General features: G+C 45.0%; 1 protein-coding gene across 7 annotated transcripts in view; it reads left to right on the forward strand.

Annotated features, from left to right (window-relative positions):
• SCAF8 (SR-related CTD associated factor 8) overlaps positions 1-20,466 on the forward strand; it is a 216,711-nt gene that overhangs the window by 134,931 nt on the left and 61,314 nt on the right. The window contains exon 22 of one of the 7 annotated variants that reach the window (XM_040627988.1): positions 13,068-14,203. The exons of the other annotated variants lie outside the window; for them this stretch is intronic. The gene's annotated coding sequence lies outside the window, so the exon portion shown is untranslated. Of the gene's footprint in view, positions 1-13,067; positions 14,204-20,466 lie in introns of those variants that run through there. 7 annotated transcript variants of the gene reach the window in all.

Raw genomic sequence — 20,466 nt, forward strand, 5'->3', positions numbered from 1 at the left:
TCTGTCTCTCTTAACCTCTCTCTCTGTCACAGACACACATACCCTCTCACCGTTCCACACTCTTCACACTCCCACACGTTCTCTCTGTCTGTATTTAGAGAAAGCTTTGAAGAGCTTGTCTAAAACAGTGCCCATCCCCAGCCTCCATGACGGTCTCTCACGTACTCCACACTTCTGTCCTCTCACTCTCATTCTCTCTCTCTGGGCATGTCAGCTGCCCGAGGACAGAGGTCATGCTTTAGTCACCTCTTTGTCTCCAGCTCCCAGAACATCCAGGCACGTGGTAAGCTCACAGTAATTCTCTGGAGGAGAAAAAGGAGGGAACTTGTAAAGGGAGCATTCTTCTAGTCAGGAGTAAGTAGTAAAGGGTAAGCATCCTGAGAAACCTCTTCAGTTCTAGATAAACCATGTTGCTGTGTAAACGAACACCACCTGTTATGTTAGCTCCGTGTCCCTGCGGTACCCACACATCTGACTCCCTAGTAGGGTGCTCAATAACATGCAGGATGGCCAATTAAATTAAATTTCAGATACATAACAAATAATTTTTAGTATAAGTATGTCCCATACAATTTTGGGGACATACTTATACTAAAAACTATTTCTTGTGTATTTTCATTTGCTATGCTTGGCAACCCTACCTCACGTTCCCTGCTATATATTGATTTGCCCTATTTTAGGATGTTTCAGTGTTCTTTACAGTGTTCCCAAAAGAAATCAGTGCCAGTGTCAGCCTTGCTCCCCAAATATGGTACCACTGAGGAGAGCCGTGCTTCATTCAGAACCTTTCTTGAACTGAAATACATAGGATGAGTGACGTTCATGCATGAATCTCCCTTAACTCCTTCTCTATTTCTCCTACTCAAGAAAACATTGACTATAAATGATAGCAACTGTTTTAGGAATAACCTTGAAGCCTTCTGACTTATTATTTAAAATAAATAATTTTCAGATTTGTACTTTATTATTGTCACTAAACCTAGAAATGACCTGAGAGTCACCTCTCTCAGCTAACTGCAGATTGACTTTGAGATCAAGGGCGAGTAGCTAGAATTTAGTGGTAAAAAAGGAGGATGATGGGTTTTATTTCACTTCGGAAATGTATTGCTTTGTTACCAAGAGAAAAAGTATCTTGGGCCCAAGAAGACCTTTCTAAAGAGAGAGAGAGAGAGAGAGAGAATAAAAAGCTTACCTCACTACTAGAAACACACCCCAAGCATGGATATCATTAATAGACAGTTCACAGTTTCATTTTTACATTTAACAAAACAAAATTGGAATCCATTGAATCCCACTGAGAGGTTCTTTTAAATAGTTGTAGTTAGAAGCTTTTTGAGAATACAAAGAACTGTGTTAGTGAGAAATGAGTACAGGCGTATCTCAGAGATATTGTGGGTTCGCCTCTAAACCACCCCAGTAAAGCGAATATCACGATAAAGTGAGTCAAATTCGGGTTTTTATCTCCCAGTGCATATGAAAGTTATGTTTACACTGTCTTGTAGTGTTTGAAGTATGCAAACTAGCATTCTGTTTTTAAAAAAACAGTGTATACCTTAATTTAAAAATACTTTATTGCTGAAAAATGCTAACCATCATCCAGGCTTTCAGCAAGTCATAATCACTGATCATAGGTCATAATAACGAATATAATAATAATGAAAAAATTTGAAATATTGTGAGAATCACCAAAATATGATGCAAAGACATGAAGTGAGCACCTGCTGTTGGAAAATTTGCACGGATAGAATGGCTTGACGCGGGGTGCTCACAGGCCTCTATTTTGTACAGAACGCAGTGTCTTCGAAGAGCGATAGGTGAGGTATGCCAGGGTATCTTTTCTGATTTTCTCTCCACCGCCATATGTTTAGTTACTTAACTGTAAACATTGCCTAGGCAGTGTAAGAAGTATCAGAGTGACGTCAATGGACTAAAGCACCATTGCAATAAACCAAATATAAAGAATATACTATATGTCCACTGAGATCATTTATTTTTTACAAAATTTTTAAAGTAATCTCTATGCCTAACATGGGGCTCAAACTCACGACCCTGAGATCAAGAGTCATATGCTCTACCGACTGAAATAGCTGAGGGCCCCTCTACCGAGATAATTTTTAAATTATTACTTTGAAATGTAATTGAGGATTGATATAATTTTTTTTTTGAAAGAGAAAGATGGGGCGCCTGGGTGGCTCAGAGGTTAATCATCTGCCCTCAGCTCAGGGCGTGATCCCAGCGTTCTGGGATCGAGCCCCGCATCAGGCTCCTCAGCTGGGAGCCTGCCTTTCCCTCTCCCACTCCCCCTGCTTGTGTTCCCTCTCTCGCTGGCTGTCTTTCTGTCAAATAAATAAATAAAAATCTTTTAAATAAATAAATAAAATAAGAGAGAGAATCCCAAGCAGTCTCCACACCCAGTGCAGAGCCTGACACGGGGCTCAATCTCATGACCCTGAGATCATGACCTGAGCCAAAATCAAGAGTCAGTCGCTCAACGACCGAGCCACCCAGCGCACCCTGATATAAATTTTTTTAAAAAGATAAACCGTAACGTACTACCACATCTAAATTATAGCTTGAGTTTTCATTTCTTTTTCCTACTTAAATAAATAAAGAGACGTAGGATTTCTTTGGCTCCTTTGGCTGTAGTAAGTATGTATTGTCCACACTTCCGACGTCCCCGAAGCATGGTTATGAGTGGCGTATGATGCAAACGGAAGAGGGACGTGCACACCCGTCTTGCTGTCACCCGGGACCTCCTGGTTGAATGTATCAAAACTGGCAGCAGTGGGTCGCCTTCTTGCCTGTGTCAGGACTGCGCGCCTGGGCCCTCGCTGCCGTGGGGCATGTTGGTGTAAGTCCAGAGGCTGCCACGTCAACCTCGGACGGCTTCCCCCGAGTGGCATTCTGTTAAGCACCTGGGAGATGTTTCAAAGAGGGAGCTATAGCAAGTGAAGAGATGTGCAGCTTGTCAGCATTCCAGAGAGAAAGCAAGCCAGAGATTCTGACAACATTTTTGGCAACTAGATCTCCGGAGATGGTTTACTCACGTGCGCTTGGCCCGCAGCTTAAACCCAACGGTGGGTTCCTGAGGCAGAAGGGTACTTGTCAGGCTGCGTTTCTCTTACAGCCTTGCAGACGTTTCCTCTCCCCTGGCCTGCCCCAACCCGGAGACCCCTGTTGGGGGATGAACTGTTTCCTTCATTGAGGAAACGTCACCAAAACGAGGACAGACCTGGGGTTCAAATGCAGGCCCTACCTTGCAGGAGTGGTACGAGCCGAGAGGGTCTTAGCCTCTAGGAGCTGGTGCGCTCATCTGTGACGTGGGCTCCATGGCGGCTGCTCGAAGGTCACGAATGGGAGTGAGGTCCTCATTTCCCCCCTCCACGCTGCAGTGATAAGTCTGCAGTCCCACTGTGGGCCCCTCGGCAGGATTTGCAAAGGCTGGCTGAGCTCAAGCAGTCATTTAAGGAAAAGGACAAATAGTTAAGGGCAAGGTTGTCCAAAGAGGCAGGAGTATTTTCTCTGAAATGGCCAGAGAGGACACAGGCTTCCGATTGTGTTTAGTGGCAGGTGGTTGGAAAAGTAAGGAGCAGCTTCTTTTGAAGATATAAAAAGACAACTGAGAGGCCTCTGGTGGGCCCAGTCCAAACAACATGCGACTGCTGGTGTTGGGGTCATGAGTTCGAGTCCCATGTTGGGCATAGAGGTTCCTTAAAAAAAACTTTCTTGAAAAGACAACTGAATTGCAAGCTTTTAACCAGTTGTCCGTGTCTCAAAATGGATATATTTTTCTTGTTGCGTAATACTTGTATCATAAATAGTTTACAGGCAGGGCCTATGCTCAACTTCTCCTGAGACCTGTTGGAATTTTGTTTCCTTAGCTCTCCCTGTCTCCCAGCCAAGCCACTTATGCCAAGAATGCCTAGCCCTGTCCTTGCCTTCAATCCCAACTTACCCTGCTTCCTAGTCTTTGGTGTAGACTCTGCTGGCCCATCCTTCTGCTGGACCCCAAGGAGTTTGTTTACTTGAACAGCTAACTTAATCCTATACAAATGATCAATGTACTAACACCCAAGAGGGTTTGGGGACCCTGCTTCTCAGTGTATATATGATGGGGGGCAAAGAGAGAGAGACTTAAACAAGAAACTATTTAGAATCATCTTTATTCCTGACATTTTTTAGAACACTTACCACCGGATGGAAGAGGTGATTTCCTCTTGAATTATGATTTGTAAATCGGATCAAGCTTTCCTTTCATATGCATTATAATTTCAGGGAGGGATTCGATTTTCCAAAATACGATGCTGAATGAAGAGCATTAGGTATCAGTGAAGAGAATAGCCCCTGGTTTCATAAGCAGAGAGTTTCGTCGTAGGGAACCCCCAGGAGTTCTGCGTAGATCAGAGGGAGGCTGCATTGGTAGTGGCCCCTCGTTGGACCTGACGCACTGATACTGCTTAAAATTGCTGTAGCATGAGTCTTTCCAAACAGAAGTTGTAGATGTCAGATCAGTGGCTTTCCAACTCTATCCCAGGGCCTGTGAGGCGGGAGCCTGCAGGAGCCTACAAGGGCCTGGGCAGACCAGCTTCTGCCCCCCTGCTCGGCATTCATGTGTCTGAAACGTTGGACGCTCACAGCTTGGAGCCAGGAAACTAATTACGAACTGATGTTTGCGTCCCTTAGCGTTCCTGGCTCTAACATGTATGATGTCAGCTAGTCCAAGCTGACTCATGGCATGTAATCACCTAGAGTCCTGCTAAGGCACAGATGTGAGTTAACCTTCACCGCAAGGCACGCGGGCAGCAGCATGTCACTTTGCAGGGGAGCTGTGGCCCAGTTGACACTGCCATCCGGGTCTCCACCTGGCCTTTTTCTACTCATTATTGCATGCCTGTTTTAGGGGAAATTGCATACTATCATGGAATTTGTAATTTGGGGGTCTGGTAACATCTGAGCAGTAACCTTCTCTGATGTCGAAGGTCTTCTGTGAAAAGGCAGAGGACCCTGGGCAGCTGGATGGAATGCCAGTGTCAGAGGCCAGGGAGTTAAGAGATGTGTTCGGGGATGTTCCGTGAGCACACAAGGGAATTCTGTGTGGGAAACAGATGCGGTACACATCAGCTCTCAAACAGTGCAGCTGAAGAGATTTTCTCATCCCGAATCCTGGTCGACGCTTCTGAGAAATATGACTATAGAAAGCAATCGCAATCCATATTTTTTTAAAAAGTCGTGTCCCATTCTACTCTGTGCTTTCACATTTGCCAAGATAGAGGTGTGTGAAACTGTGCTGCTTGTAGAAAAAGAGTATCTCCTGGTGGTTCATTAACTTGGGTCATGTTTGGAGTTTTCGGTGAGCTTGTTGAAGAAGACACTGTGCCTTCCTGGAAACTATTATTCCGGTTAAAAAAATAAAAAGACATGCAATTCAAGTCGAGCGTTTCTGGCTGATGTCAGAGTTCCTACTCAGTTACAGCCCAGGCTGGGGGCTGCTTGCGGTGCGGTAGCTGGTCCCAGTGCTCACGCCACGGTTTAGGGGTGAAGGCGACCCCGCTTGCTGCATTTGCTGCTGCCCCGTCGTGCTCACTATGTGAAGCTGGAGCCCTACTGCCCATCTTAGTTTGGTTTTTAAGATTTTATTTATTTATTTGAGGGGGGGGAGCACAAGCGGGGAGAGGCAGAGGGGAAAGGAGAAAGAATCTCAAGCAGACTCCATACTGAGCGCAGCACCCCACACGGGGCTCGATCCCACGACCGCGAGATCGTGACCCGGGCTGAAACCGACTGAGCCACCCAGGCGCCCCAGTGCACGTGAGAGAACGACTGGGCTATGAAGCCAAATGCATGCAGCTCAGCTAACTTACTAAACAGGCATGCACGCGTTTCCTGGTCACGCTCTTCCAACCGCACATGCAGGGTAATAGTCTCTCTCCCTTTTTTTTTTCTTTTAATTTCACTCCCTTAACCTTCTGGTGGTTCTTTTAAACAGAAAATTCCCGATTTTAACTCTTTATTCTAGATAAGGAGATAAAGTGTAGACACAGAAAGGAAAGATCTGATGCAGGCATAGCTGAGTCCACTCCAGGGGCAGCCTGTGGATGTGGCGGGCTGGGTCCTGCCGCCTGTCCCTCCAGCCCTGGGGCCTTGCTCCTTCAGGGCTCGCCATCCTGAGAAACTCCAATGATCATCTTTCCTGGGGTTGCATTTTCTGGCATCCAAGAAAAGTGAGTGGCTTGTCATTTCCTTGACTAAGTCATATCAATTCTTTGCCACTAATTCAGTTTGCAAATTAGTTTTTGCAGCTATTAAAAAAAAAAAAAGAAAAGAAAAGCATCTGCTCAACTGGGTGGCCATATAGTCTCTCCAATTCAGTTGTGATGACAGCTGAGGACACCAGATTGAATTTGCTTTAAGCAAACTGGATATATGAAAATTGAAATTAAAAAAAAATGGATGATTGTTCACTTTTCAGAAGATTCCTTTGCCTTATGAAAAAGATTACAATAGGATTTCTTTAAAAAAAAAAAAGAAAAGATTTTATTTATTTATTTGAAAGAGAGATAATGAGCAGTGGGGAAGGACAGAAGGAGACAGAAAAAGAGAAGCAGACTCCTTACTGAGCAGGGAGCCCGATGCAGGGCTCGATCCCAGGACCCTAGGATCATGACCTGAGCTGAAGGCAGATGCTTAACCGACCCAGGCGTCCCTTTCTTTTAAAATTATTAAAAATTTGTTATCTGATGGGTTCAAGTTTTCTAAATAAATATTAATAGTTTTTTCTCCAGCCTGCGAGGGAGGACGAATACACCCTACTAGTGACCATTGGAACATGCCAAATTAAAACTGAGGGCAGTTCATCCTGCAACCTGCCCGTCATTAATCTTACAGTGTCTGTTCTTGGAAACCCAAAGTCAAACCTCTTAACCTTTAAGCTAGAAGAGCTGCCTAAAGCAAGCTCCCGTGTAAAATTCATTCGCATTTAGCATCCGCCCCGAGCCTAGAGCCTGCGTGTAGTTGAGGTGCTTCTGCTGCCAAGGGGACACGTGTCACAGGGCTGTTTCTTATTCCGGAAGGTCTAGGTGAGTGGAGGTGTAGCACGTAGTCTGTTAGACTTGCAGGATGGCACTCAGTTTATCTCATCAACGTTCCTTCTGCCCTTCACTGAGGAGCCGTTGAGAAGCCCTGTGCCAAGGAGTGGGGCTCTGACAACAGCAGAGACGGACCTTGCCGTGGCTCGCGTGGAGCCTGAGTCTGCTTTCCCTTCCTGCAAACATGGCGGTCTGTCTTAAGGCTATAGAATGGTGCCTTGGATAACGCGCTTTTCTTCTTTCTCTTTCTGCTTCTGGTCTTCTCCCCCTGCCCCCACCCAAGTTCAAAGCTGGGTGTCAGAGTGAAGACGTATCAGGTCATCTGTGAGTTGTTAACAGAGATCCTTGTTTTCTTTTTATCTCAACAAGGGCATATACTTTGAATTTTTAAAAAAATATAGGTGTACTCAGTGTCGTGAGTTCGAGCCTTGTGTTGGGCTCCATGCTGGGTGTGGAGTTTATTTAAATACACACACACACACACACACACACACACACACACACTCTGATTGCTAGTTACTTGTGGTGACTGTCTCCTCCAAGTAGGAATGGCCCAGAGGTAGTAGGCTGGTTGTTGGGGGTGGGGTGGAGGAGGGAAGGATCCTGACTCCATAACAGCCAGAGCGTGTGGCCGGTGGAATCACTGATACCCTGATCCATGAGAAAGGTCAGGGGCTCAGTCTGTCACAGAGGAGCTCAGAGTCAAGGATAGGAGGGAGAAGATGATGATGGGAGCAGAGCTCTCCCAGGCGTATGGACCAAGGGAGGCCGGTGACTGGGCCCTGGCCACTTGAGAAGGCCTCGTAGAGGAGGCAGCTGTCGCGTGTCTTCAGTGGCTGGCAAGCAGTCTCAAGGTAGAAAAGAAAGGAACAGCATACCAGGCAGAGGGACTGAAAACCTTCAGCCTCGCTCCTGTAATGTAAGAACGGGTGAGCATCTGTGCTCTGCCATCTGTCGCCAGGGCTCCCTGAGAACATGGGTGGCAGAAGGGAGAATCCATATCCTTCCTGCCTCCTCTCTGATAGACACTTTGCACGCAGCGCCTCACTTAGTCCCTACAGTTGCCTCAGTGGTGGGTATGAATCCCCATGTACAGTCGTGGAAACTCACAGTAGCCCGAGAGTTGCCCACCCCGTAAAAAGCAGAATCAGAGACACAAGCCTGCTGGGTCAGTTCCGGAGCACACCCTTTCACCGGTATGCTCAACTGCTTCTCCTGTAGACGGGCTCACGGGGAGGGTTTGGCCACGTCCGTGTCTACACCCTTTCACTGGTTCACAGGACATTGGACTTCACCACCTATGGGAACAGCTCAGTCTGTGATGGTCTAGAAGTCTGTTATATTTGGGTCATTCAAAAGTCTATATTATATTTGGAACATTCATGCCAAATGGCATCATTTTCCAGGATATAATATCTGAGATATTTGAATTAAATGAGTAAGGGACATTATAGGACATACAGTGTTTTGTAGGACAAGAGACCAGAATGTCATCTAGATGCCCAATCTTTGTGTGGCCCTTGAGCAAATGGGAGACCTCTGAGCTTCAGTTTTTTAATGTTTAGAATGAGAATTTTGTGCCCTGCAATTCCTAAGGTCTGTTTTAGCACTAATATGATGGTTCTGTTATGTCGGAATTAAGTATGCACAAAGGTTATGCACAAGTACGCACAATACGTGTGGGGATATGATGTAGGAAAGAAAACATGATCTCAGTTTAATAAAGAAGCCCTGGGTATCCCCCATCATAGAGATAAACTTCCCGAATAGGGAATAATTGCTTTTATTTTATTTTAATTATTCTTACACTTGGTACTTGGAAAGACTCGACCTCGTACTGTTCTAATCTAATGGGACATCACTCCACACATTTTAAGTAGGTTTTTAACTACAGAACAATGAAACATTAGCAAATGATGTTAGAACATGTCTGCACACACTGATGCTTTCAGATCTGTGCCAGCCGTCCTGCTCCCATATGGGCTGACCAGACGGATCAGCTGGACGAGGCAGATTGGGGTCTGGCATCCATGAATAACTCTGGCACTTTCCGTTGGACGTGGCAGGACAGGCTGGCTGAGGCTTGGATCTGGGAGTCTGTTTGCAGGGGCCTAGTTTTCTTGGTATTTCTCCATCACCTCCTTAGTTAGCCCACTGGTGATGAGTCCAATGTATTCACGCTGGAACAGACCACACTCTGGGTAGGTTTTCTGTGGCTGGCTTCGAAATCTCACGCCTCCTCCTTTTGGGGACGTGACAAGGGCACTGAATTCTGGTTGGTCAGCTTGGCTGATCACTGGCAGCTCTGAGGAGAGTTTTGCTGAGGAAGAATGAAGGAGATTAATTAAAAAGGGGTCAGAGCCTCTCTATAGATTCTTTTTCTCAATTGTAATTTGGAAACGATCCTTCAGGCCTTAGGCAGTTTGCAGCCTGCTAATGGGTCATTTGGAAATCAGAACACATTTACTTTGAGGGGGTAAAATGTGAAATAGACCACAAAGCCTTTACGTTGTAATTGAAGTGAAGTGAATTTCTGTTTGTCCATGCAGCTGGCCTGCCTGTGGTGGGTTTTCTGAGGAGACACCCTGCCTGGTCCTTACTCCTTCCCTCTTCTGCCACCCCTATAAGTGACCTGGAGACCTGGCCACTGTTTCTAGAACGGGTTTACTTTCTTACTGTTTCTGCAAGTAAGAAAGGATATGGCTGTTCTGGAAACAGGTGGGCATCCCCTGCTGTCCTGGTCACCAGTAGCCCCTCATCAGCAGTCCGGCATGTGGGTCACAATACAGGGTGGCCATTCGCATGTCTGGTAGCCCGGATGTATCTGGGGGTGAAGCAACCTGTCAGAGGAAAGGTGTAAGATAAATTGGGATCAGGCACATTTCGCTTGAAGTCCATCTCTGACATCTTATGTCACCTTGGCTAGGTCACTTAACCTCTTTGAACCTCAGTTTTCTGGTTTGCAACGTGGGATTAATGAAACTCTCTGCTTTGCAGGGCTGTTTGCGTCGATTAAGTGAGGCGTGTATGTAAGTTACCAGGAACCAGCAGACCCCGCCCCCCACCAGGCTGGAGAAGGACACCTCCATGCGCATTTGCCTTCATTATGCCCATTTTCTAAAGGAATGACTGCATTTCAAAATTAAGTTGCAGCAAATACATCATTAATGGCAACTTGAGCTGGAGAAAACTGGTTCTAGAACTTGTACAATTGCCTTCAACTATTACTCACCTCCAGGCACTGCTGTGTCTCAGTTTATTTAAAAAAAAAAAAAAAGGTCATCTTTGGTGCCATGTTCTCATTGACAAGTGGGGGTTTTGGCCTTCTACTCTTCACTGTGAAATTATAGCCGTTCTTAAGGGGGAGAGTGAAGCCCCCTGGTAACTGTGAACAGACTGAGGGTCTGCTCAGCCACAGATCTGCGGAGCCACTGGGGGTCCTTTTTTTGTGACAAGGCTTTAGATAGAGCAGTTTGTGTTGGTTTTGACACTTCAAGACGGATCTCCACGGCACGTACAGACACTTGGGCTTAGTGGTCCAGAACACACCAGAACGGCACACGCGGTGAAGGTTAAGAGCAGGAGCTGTGGAATTAAAGCCCTCATGGCTTGAAACCCCGCTCTGCTCTTTGCCATGTGACACGGGGCCAGACACGTGTCCAAACCTCAGTTTCGTCCTGGAGACAGTTAGATCTGTCGTGCGAGGCAGGCTTCACAAGGCACTTAATGGGCGAGGGGTAATGGTAGCAACAAAACCAGGTAGAAGAGATGAATCATACTCATAAATAATGAATTCGCTGATATTCAGTGTCACTAGCCAGAGACACCGCGTGGAGAAGTGCCAGCACTGGCCAGGGAATCGGGACCTGGTTCTCACTCCCGCTCGGTGGCTCGGCCACTCGTATTCCCAGGTGACACTGGGCAAGGCACCTAAGCCTGCAGATCGCGGCTGCTCCCTGTGTAGGCTGGGTCGCCTGTTAAAATAAGAGCCAGAGAGTCCATAGACGTGAAGGCGCTTTGCTAACGAAAGCAGTCTCGGGGCTCTGGGACCATTTTCTCCACCTCTGAATTGTTACTTGCACGAGTACCTGATGGTTACTTGTTAATACTTACCTTTTTCAGTGATGGCTCATTTCCCATGCTCTGATAGCAAGCCCATCGGTACTTCGGTATCTCCCTCCCCGAAATGCACAGGCATAGAAATACTTGCCAGAATCCCATGAAAAATGTACTGTTGGCTTATTTCAAGTTGATTTGTCAAGACACAGCTATTTACTTCTCTTACTCGGCAACAAAAGCCACAGAAATTGAGTCCGTGCTGGTGCGTATGTGCATGTGTTAGATCCCTTTCAGATGTCCCCACAATTTGAGTAAACTGGTGTCTTTTTCGTTTTGTTCCCCAGTGTGGTCTTGGTGCCTTGTACCACACAGACGCTGATTTCCTCTGGACAACAACCCTATCCTGTTACAACCTGGCACATCTCACCCAGATTTAGGGAGACGGCTCTGTTACTTTAGGGTTGTAGCTACTGATGGTCAAGAGGAGCTGATTTTCATTGTCGTTTTCTCTTGAGTAGCATTTAAGTCAGCATTTGAAGGATAAACGCATTAGCGAAACACCTAGAATAATCCCGCGTCATCGATGATATTTTGGTGCCTGTTTTGTTTTGTGTCTCCCCTTGTGCCAAACACACAGCAGAAGGATGAAAACTTATTCCGCATTTTTCTTACCACGCATCACAGCCGGGATGCCCTCAAAAAGCAATATTGTAATATGATACAGTAATATGATAGAATACTAATAAACGGTTGTTTTGGCACCAAGTTTTGCCAGCCACAGAGGCATAAAGATCAAGTCCAAATGACTAAAAATAGTTTTTCAATTGCTGAAACTTACCATTTTGTTATTAATGGGAACTAACTGCCCAAAATTTCCAAATATTTAACCTAATTCCTGGTTGTACCTACAGCATCGATGAAAGTTCTATGAAACTTTTCAGCCCCAATTCATTCTCGTTTTAACAAGGGAAGGTGAGGTCATTTGGGATCGTGGTTGAAAGCATCAGTTTTAGGGTCAGACCACCTGAGTCCTGACTCTCACCCCTGCAGCGTGTGCCGCGGCAAAGTTACTAGTTGCAAGTACTTCAGCGCACCCAGCTGGTTGGATCGTGTGGCTATGTAGTCTGATCTTACAGAAGGCTTCCGTGTTACTCTACTTTTTTAATGTGTTCTTCAGTTATATATAATTGTTTCTTAATTTAAGAACACCAGCAGTTACCTCCCCCTGCACCAAAGACACTTCCTAGATCTTAAGACAGCAAAAGACATGGAAATGTGTATTTTCAGAAGTTTACACCCCTATGGCTTAATCACATCCTCACTTAAGATTTTAATTGATTTCATACACTAACAGATATTTTGCAACTTCTCTGATCGTTCAGCTGGTTCAAAACTCCAAGCAGAACGTTAGGACCTCCCTAGCATCCCAGGTTTAGGTATTTTGTAAGCCTAACCATTGCCAAGGACTGGAATGGTTATACTTGGCTATGCTCTGTATGGAGCTATGGAGGCAGGACCCCACGGAGCCATGAATGAGGTTGGATTGGCCTTCTTTTTAGAACTCATCCACTGAGGTCATCTTAGTCTATACGTGAAGGAGTGAAGGCCCAGCAAGGCTGGGTGACGTTGTTAGTTACTGGCGGAATCACGCCTGGAGTCTGGGCTTGCTGACTTCCAGGACAGGGGTCTCTCCTGAGTAATTCCAGCGCGAGGAAAGAGATGAACACTGCATACCCTGGTTCGTCCCGCTGTCGAAGAAGAAGACATGGGACTTTAGAGCACAGAAATTCATCAAACATTGAAACATTTGCTGTTGTATTGACACCATCTCTTCTTTAGGAATTATTTTGGGGAAAGAAAACAAACTAGGAAAAGTTATTCCGTTGACCAGTGATGACCAGTTATTGTTCCTTTTGTCAACAGGCAAGATGATGAATGAAGTTCTGGCAGCTTCCTGTGTCCCAGGCCTTGTAGAAATAAATGAGACGTGCTTCAGAGTTCTAATGTGCATCACATCGGATCTTGTTTAAGGAAGCGTTAAAAGGAGCCCGCCGTTCCCTATTGAGAAGGCTCTGTGCTCTCAGGCATTGTTTCTGATTGAATCCAGAGGTTGCAAGCGTGCCTCCCTGTATTACCTGTTGGAGCAGGTTTAATTTTATAAATTGTAAACACAAACTCTATGAGTTTCCAGTTCATAATTGTTCTTTTTGAGGATGCACTCAGATGAACAGTGTCGCATCTGTAAGAGATATGCACTTCCACAGGACCCGAACGGACTGGAGTATAAATGGCAACAAACCCATCGGTAGCATCATCCAGTACGAGTGATGGAAAGGGCAGATGGCAAGGAGACCCTTCGGAGGGGGGGAAAGTCAGACTTGGAGTTTGGAGCTACAGATTATTAGAACCATAGCTTTGGTAAACCACAGCTTTTTTCTTGAACACAACGTGCATAGACTGTAGTTCTTGGCTGGTGACTTAAATCTATTAGGAGTCATCTCCTTGGACCTCTCAAGCATCGAAAGTCTTGAGCTTTCATGGAAAAAAAATCCGTGCAGCTTTGAGGAAATCCAGGGTTCAAGATAGTCTTCCGGGTATTCCGTTCCAGTCTTCAGTGTCCTGTTATTACAAACAGCAAGTACCCAGGTGGCAGATGAGAAGTCTAGTGGGAGAGGAAGGAAATGACATTGAATGGGCATATTACATTGTATTGTACACATACTTTATAAGTACATTTCTTATTAGCTTCTTATTCAGGCAGAGATTATAAAAGTTTGCTGCAAATGTCCAGACCAGGATTTTGTGTTTTGGAAATTATCAGTGTTCACAAGACCTGCAGGGAAAAAAAAAAAAAAGAAACAATGACAAAAACTCAGATAAGAGCACTCTTTACACCTAAAAGAATATTTTTTATCATTCTTTTCTTTGTTTTGGCTCTGTCACAAATTAAAGTACTTGGAATGCGATAGTCTGTGGTCTCTTGAAATGGAATCAATGAGAACCTGACACTTTCACAGGATGTTGTCACTTTGGACATTCATAATAAAATTTGAAACTAATTTTGGTTGTTAGTCATTTACTTGGTCTTGGAGCTCAGCGTATCTTCCATGCTATGTCTTTGCCTCGCGGCCGAGCCATTTCTATGGCCCTGTATCTAGACAGAGAGCTGCATACATGGTTTGGGTCTTTCAGTCTCTTGCCCTGAATTGCTGTTGATTTCTCGATTTGTACAACCAGCCTTTGTGATTTGTCGAAAGGCTGAGCTATTTACCAGTGCCAAGGTCGTTTCGATTGTGCATTCTACAACATGGATCAAGGATGATTTCCTCCTCAGATATATTATACCTTCGCTTTCTTCAGTTTCTGACTATCCTGTATTTTCTGTTAAATGGATTATAATATAATCATAACATATTTTGATCCTATTTTCTAGTAAATAAGTCGAAAATTGGAGAAGGCCGTGGGTCACATAGCCACAGCTACAGGCCTTCTTGTTTGACTCTCTGCCCAGTATTTTAGAGTATTTTTGTGTGTTCCACAATATTCTAGTAAGAAACTGTAAAACTCCAAAGAAATCCAAACCTGTGAGCCTATTCAGAAAACTCAGACCTTGCTCGGCCCTGAATTTGATAGGGAAATAAGGAAAGGTCCCTTTCCTTTTAGTCTTTTATAAGTAAAGCTGCAACGGGCAGATACCGTGCTCAGCTAGCTCCCTGCTCCCAGCCTCCCCCCCCCCCCCCCCCCCGCAAAAGGAACAGCCTGGATTTGGGGATTCTTTGGCCATTCTAGTGTATCTATAAGCAAATGATTTTGGAATTCTCAAGTTAGAGAAAAAAGACAAGCAGAAGATTCTGGGGGTCTTTTCTGTGGATGGGGTAGGAGAGGAAAAAGTAGAAGAGTGAACAAGCCTAAGAGTAGGGTCATTCCTTCAGAACGGAGTTATGCGCAATCCTCGTTCACGGGAGGTGGCGGACCAAGGCCATCCCTCTAAACTCCCGGGGTGGGGGGGGCACCGTAGTAGAGGGCAGAGGTTGAGCTTTTGTTCCCCGGATGAATTCCCGTTTCCAAAGTCTCTGTCACCCTCTGCCTGAGCACTTGGGCAAAGCTCTCTTTGTGCGTCAGCATGAATATTGAACAGTCCTCCCTCCCTCCCTTCTGTCTGCAGCAAAGGAACGCTTTCAAAAAAAAAAATCTTGAGCTAGATTTTAAAATCGTATTAGGTGACTGTGACAAACTGAAGCTATTCGGTGTTTACACAATTAGAAAGAATCGTCGATGTGGGTTGTTTGGTTTATAAGTAAACGCTGGCCTCTCCCTCGAATTCTAATACTGAGATCTCATGCAAATGAGATGGTCTCAAGCAATTCCTTCCCGGTTAATAAATTCTTCAGAGAGGAAGAAAACCTGAAGCATCTGCTTCAGGACGGTCTCTGCTCAGGAACTGCACATAGATGATTCCTTTTATCAAAAGCAATTTGTGTTTTACATGATTTTAGGATACGAGCAGTTAAGAAAGTGGTTAAGTTTGATACTTTAGAAGAAAGCCCCTTTTCATTCCTTATTAGTAATTTCCCTAAATCCACTATTACTTAATCCAATTTTTTAAATTGGAGAATATTCCACACGATTGTGGCTGGCATCCAATCGCATCCTTTTTCCGGCTTGCCTTTCAGAGGGCTGCTTGAGGATCTCCAGGAGACGAGCTCCTGCGGTGTTGACACGGGGCCATATGTATTATTTTATAGATACTTTACCTTTTAGTATCTGTGAGAAGCTTATGTTTACTTCTCTTATTTCTTCTCTGAGACACATGTCTCTTTAAGCATTTTTTAAAGTTTTATTTATTTATAGAGAGAGAGAGAGGGAGAGAGAGTGAGCTCCAGAGAGCGTGGGGGGGAGGGGCAGAGGGAGACAGAGTCTGAAGGAGACCTCCCCCCCCCCAAGCGCAGAGCCCGACACACAGGGCTCCCTCTCATGACCCTGAGATCACGATCTGAGCCTAACAGTCCGACTCTTAAACTGACTGCGCCACCCAGGCGTCCCCTCAAAGCATTTTTAAAAATCTCGTAGAAAAAGACTTTACCTGTGGACTACAAGGAAATAAACCAAAGCTCATTTTCACACATTCTTGTGTTATTGCAAAAGTAAATTATGTTTTAATCCAAAAATATACAAACATCATATGACTCCTCTTAGAAACAACTTAGGAAAGATGATAAACTAGAAGAAAATACATGTACGTGATATTATCTAAACTTTTTTTATATACAAGCTCAAACACTGCTCAAATCAACTTTCTAAAGAGCTATTATATACAATATTAATACGAATTTTAAAGTCCACCAAAGGATCCATATTTCTAGAAATAAACATGGCTTTCAGATGGCTTAGACCATCAGTATACACAGTTGGGAAGGACCTTGAAGGCACCTTTTGTAAATTTTGCCTGAGTGATCATGGCTGAGGGCAAGACTGTTCGTGAATGGAAGTAATTGCTATTCAGAAGATTTTTTAAAACAATTTCTAATGAAGACGGGGCCAAATTCTTATTTATATGATCCTAAAGGATGCTTCATGAAGAGTTGCATTCATATTTAAAGGTCCTCACCCCTCCCCCCCCACCCCATGTCAGGTGTCAAGCAAGTTGAGTAAAGAGCCCCAGCTAACAGATACCCACGGGCTCCTCCCTCACTCTCATTACATTGTTCCCATCCCTTTATTACTGACAAAAAAAAGGAAAAAGGCTGATGAAGAAAAGGAAGACATTTTTGCCAGAAATGTCCATGTTATAAGAGTTTTGTTTTCCCGTGTAGACATAAGCACACAGGCTTGCGCACACCTCATGGGACTGGAGGCCCTAGCAGGGTGACCAGAATCAACTCAGGTCATGAAGAAACATAACTTCCAAAGACATGGCCAGCTGGGGAGACAGCAGGGAAGGAGAGACCAGCCTGGGCTTCTGCCACAAGACCTGGGAATCTCCCGCCCAGAAAGGGATCAGCAGCCCCAGGTCAAGACCCTCATCTCTGTGTGGGAGGCCTGGCCACAAGCGAGGCCCCGTCCCTTTCATACCCTCTGACTCCAGCCCCCGAGTCTGGCTTTTTATTAGAATGTTGTGCTTTTGTCTTCAAATACCAGTATTCCTTTGTGCACCCAACACATACTTATTTAGTACTTACTGAATGCCAGGTGCTGTGTGGGGATCAGGGGTGGGGCAAGGAGTTAAATAATGCCTATGCATGTCATCGGGATCTGCGTGTTGAAAAGGAGGACAGACGTGTGTCATGTATTAAACAGCCGATGAATGCAGAAGAGCTCACATAAGCAAATAGAAGCCACATGTTTTCCTAAAAATGACTAGTTTATTAGCTCAACTTTCCACTACAGAAAAAAGAAAACAGTGCTCTTTCTCTTTTTTTGCTATTTTCTAGCCAGTAACAAGTTTATCGTTTATCTGGTTTTCGGAATCTTAGGATTATATCTACATGTATTAGTGAACCACTCCTGTGCAAAAGTATAGTATTTCCAAGGACTTCCCCGATTTTCAGCGGCCTAGCAGCAATATTCCTTGGGGCCAGATTTCACAAATATGTTCTCAGTGGGCATTCCTCGCAGCAGATCCTAAACAGGACCCCCTCTTTTTCTAAATCCGTAAACCTTAGTGAGGAAGCAAGTTCCACCGTCCATGAATGCTGCAGTGAACGCAGCATGAGAAATGACAAACTTCAAATGTAAGTGGATTGAAAGAAAAGCTCACACTATTCTCAAGCACAATGACCTTGACTTTACAGTCTTAGGAAAATAATAAATGGAACACCAGACGCTATTTCTACTATCAAAGCAGTAGAATTCAGAGTTTCTTGAGAGATCTCTCTTATATTAAAAAAAACAACACTGAAACAAGGCTAGACTATAATGAGACAGTGGGAAGGAACACACAGAAAGTTCTGTTATTCTTGGCCCATATTTTTTCTGCAGTGAGTTTGAATTCCTGAGTTCATCTTAGCAGTTCACAAACAACAAGTCCCTAGATCCTTGTAACAGAAAACTGATGAACCCTAGAAGGAGGGTTGACTCAGTGTTTCGGTCTAGTTAGATCATGCTTAGATATATTACCATGAAATATAAAAGAGGAAAACAAAACCAATAGAAAACCAGTGAGTTGCAGATGTCATTCATCATCGGCTCGAATGTTTATGTGAAGCAGAAAGATCCATCAGCCCTAAGTACAGGAATTTACGTAACTGGAATATAAGACTTGGGATATGTAGATTTGCCTTGGAAACTCAAGCGTTTACATTCAGTGATGAACACCGGGCCTACGCGGACAACGCGTGTTACTTAAAATAAAGCGAAGTATTAACTAGAGTAAGTGTTGGGTCACCACTAAGTCATTTGCTAATCATCCTTTCTTGGACGTCAGCCAAGACATTGCAGTAATGTTCCATTCAGCCAAAATTTACCTACGCTCCAACCAAAAGCAGTAATTCTCAGTATTCTTGACCATCAAAATTTTCAAATTACGTTTCCACAAGATAACGTCCCAATAAACTCTTATCGCTAGCATAGTAGACGATCGAGCCTTCTTCCACCAACTTCCAGTTCCTACGGAATTTGAGTATATTTCTAAAAGGCACAAAAACAAGTGTTCTACTGACTATAACCGCCCCCCCCCCCCCCCCAGTCTTTGCTGTGGCAAAAGGGCCTCGGAAGTCTCCCTGTGCTGGTCTGGAGGCAGCGGGCAGCGCCAGCCACGGAGCTCAGGCCTAAAGAACCAGCTTCTAACTACCTTAGACACGAAGGAACAGCCACTGTCTCGCCACGAGCAAGGCAGAGAGGAACCCACTTAACAGAAGCGCTGTGCTCGGTGGATTTCAGTTCACCCCTTGAACACCCCGTCGCTTAAGACCAGCACCCCGTTTGAGTTGTCTACTCTCGCGTCAGGGAAGCGTCTTATCAGATTTCTTCCCTTGCCCGCAGAGAAAGCAGAATCTTTTATCACGCGCATCTCTGCCGCTACTCTTAGCTCCTTCTTCAACTTGCTTCTTTTTCATTCCTCTCTCTTGATTTGCACTTGGGTTATTGGCTAGGTGCTTGCAGTTGGAGATGCTTCCAAGCCCTTCACGGTGGTTCCCAAATTGGTCTGCACATTTGAATCACCTGGCCAGCTTAAAAAAAAAAATACTGACTCTAATGTCCCTTCCCTAAAGATTGTGATTTCTGGGTGTGTCCTGGGCGGTGGGAGTTTTAAGATCCCTGGGGGGATCCTGGGGCAGATGGCTTTGGGACCTGCTGGGCTAGAGGAAAGAAAGGAAAGGCTTGGTAAGCCCAGTCCTGCGTCCTATCTCTGCCTCCTGTTAGCTGTGTGACGGGGGCAAGTTACTTAACCTCGCGGAGCCCTGGTTTCCTCATCTGTAGAATAGAGATAATCATGAGGGCAGTTTTCTCATCTGTGCAGGGAAAATACCGTTTACATGAACTGATTAGTGACAGCGCGTGTAATGCACTCGGCACAGGAAATGGTGGCTGGCATTATTTATCCCCAGCGTAGAGTCAAGTTTAATCCATTCCTAAGACTTGGACACACAGCACGGATGATGAAGTGATGTCAGCTTAATGAAAGTGAAAACGAGTAGCATGGCGGCCAGGCTCGCTGCCACATGGGAGGCTCCCCTCCCACCCCCTGACCCTCTGACAATTGCATTTTTCATCTATTGTTAGACTGTTGGAAAGAATGATAGAACCTTATACTCAGAGATAAGGCTATTGTGTTCATCTGTTTTCCCAGGATGGGGTGACTCTGCCCAGGGCTTTGGGAACAGATCTGCCAGGCAGATCAATCAGAGAAAATCTGGGAAGTGGACACTTTTGAAAGGCCGGCTTGACTCCATGAGTGGTGGCGCATTTGCTGATGGCTCCTGGCCACAGCCCGAGGCACATCCATAAGGACAGATGTGAAGGGAAGTAGGGGTGGGGCTGTCAGGGGCTCCCCACCCCTCACCTGTCCTAGGCCCTCGTCCATTAGAGTCTGCCACTGATTGTATTTTTAACCTAATAAGTCTCTCTTCTCTCTTCCAATCGTTCTTATTTATTGCTTTGTATTCATGTGAACTAAGCAAAAATTAACTTCATTTACTTTATTTTTTTAAAGATTTTTAAAATTTATTTATTTATTTATTTATTTATTTATTTGAGAGAGAGTATGAAGGGGGCACAGAGGGAGAGGGAGAGGGAGAAGCAGGCTTCCCACTGAGCAGGGATCCCAGTGGGGTTGATCCGAAGACCCCGAGATCATGACCTGAGCTGAAGGCAGACCCTTAAC

Source organism: Ursus maritimus, unplaced genomic scaffold (genome assembly GCF_017311325.1).
Source record: "Ursus maritimus isolate PB19 unplaced genomic scaffold, ASM1731132v1 scaffold_13, whole genome shotgun sequence".
Lineage (NCBI taxonomy): Eukaryota > Metazoa > Chordata > Mammalia > Carnivora > Ursidae > Ursus > Ursus maritimus.